The sequence below is a fragment of the Rhagoletis zephyria genome, unplaced genomic scaffold (genome assembly GCF_001687245.7).
Source record: "Rhagoletis zephyria isolate East Lansing unplaced genomic scaffold, Rhagoletis_zephyria_1.1 Rzeph_scaffold_00688, whole genome shotgun sequence".
Classification (NCBI taxonomy): Eukaryota; Metazoa; Arthropoda; class Insecta; order Diptera; family Tephritidae; genus Rhagoletis; species Rhagoletis zephyria.
The window spans coordinates 59,978-61,574 of NW_016157772.1; the positions used below are offsets into that span (position 1 = coordinate 59,978).

The 1,597-nt window shown below is 34.8% G+C and overlaps 1 long non-coding RNA gene across 1 annotated transcript; it reads left to right on the top strand.

Annotated features, from left to right (window-relative positions):
• Nucleotides 1–724: 724 nt before the first annotated feature.
• Nucleotides 725–1,590, top strand: LOC108361036 (uncharacterized). The gene is made up of 4 exons (XR_001847227.1): nt 725–853; nt 914–975; nt 1,068–1,195; nt 1,252–1,590. It is a non-coding gene; the product is annotated as an uncharacterized LOC108361036 (long non-coding RNA).
• Nucleotides 1,591–1,597: the final 7 nt, after the last annotated feature.

Below are 1,597 nucleotides of genomic sequence, written 5' to 3' on the forward strand. Positions count from 1 at the left end.
ACTCCAACAATGGACCCTGGACGGCCCTTCTGCCTCTGTTTCACAAGAAATGTCGTATCTTCTTCCGATTTCATCAGAGCCAAGGGATCTCGTTGAGCAATATCAAAGAGATCATCCAACTTTTCAACAAACTGTTTAGATTTGCTCTTGACCGTTTCCTAGTTGCATGTTGTTTTGTATTACTGCGAAATGTATACACAATATTATACAAATGCAAAGCAGCATGCAACTTGGAACTCGCCCTATACATATGTAGATATGTAGATGTTTGAAATAATTTTCATTTATAATACTGTGCTAAACAAATTTTCTTAACATATATTTACATAGCCAAATAGTGATAAATTCGGGCAAATGTTTGCGGCAGAGAACGAATCAGTCAGATGATATTCATTCGTATATAACGAATGAAAAGAATATAATTACCTTTGAAGTTAATTAGAACGCAAACAAAATTAAAAAATACATTCTTCCGAATGAAAACAAAAAAAAAACAATCGTCGCCAGGCAACGAACACAAATACTTGTTATAAAATTCGTTCACCGATCGCAAATACAAATGAAATGAATTAATTTGAATCATTTGAAAACGAATTTTTCTGAACCCTGCAACATTAGTTTTCTTTTATTTGCCCATGATGCAATAATGAAAGGTGTTATACGTTGGCAACTTCTGGCTCTAATCCGCCATCTTGAACTACCTTAGGAGAAACTGTGTTATTTCTTTGCTATTTTCACTGAACATTTCCCAAAATATTAGAAAAAAAATTCTGAACAAGCTACATTGATTCAATTTTCGTTGTTCGTTTTGTTCTTATTCGCTGACATTTGTTTTCCAATTGCGTGAAATTTGGTAAGTATTGTAATAAAACCGAATTATTTTACAAATAAATTATAATTTTGCATTTATTAGGTCATTTCCTTAGTGTTTCGCTGACCGACCTGTGCTGGTATTGTGATTAAGAGCTAATACACGTAAGTTGCAACATATTATTTTGACTTTATTGATGAACCATTCCATTTGAGCTCTTTGCTATTTAAAAACCTAATGAACCATTTATTCGCAGATTTTTCGGACGATTCTCCTGTGCTGCGTTCCTGCTCCGCCTGTATATTGCTCCGCCCGTATTTTATAGTGTTGCGTTCCTGTTGCGCCTTTGCATTAGTGTGTGCGTTGTGATTTAGACACGTTGAAGTAAGTTGAAACCAGGTTCTCGTTTGTTAAAAACCTAAAAAACCATTTATTTGCAGATTTTTTGTATGCTTCTGCTGTGCTGCGTTCCTGCTCCACCCGTGTATTAGATTGCTGCGTTCCTGTTAACATACATATCGTCGCTTAAAGTACAAAACCGCGTAACTGACATTTGCTGCTAAAAATTGGATTCGCTCACACACGTTTTTGGATCAATCCTTATCCATTCTTCCTGAAATATACTAGCCAAAAATGCGATTGCTTTTTACAAAAAGATAACCATTTTGAAATATGAGTGTTTTTACTCTCTAGAAATTAATTTATGCAACCTCGCATACGTGGGTTTGCATTATCTCTATACGCGGTTTTGCAATTTATTGATACATGGTTTTGTACTTTAAACGA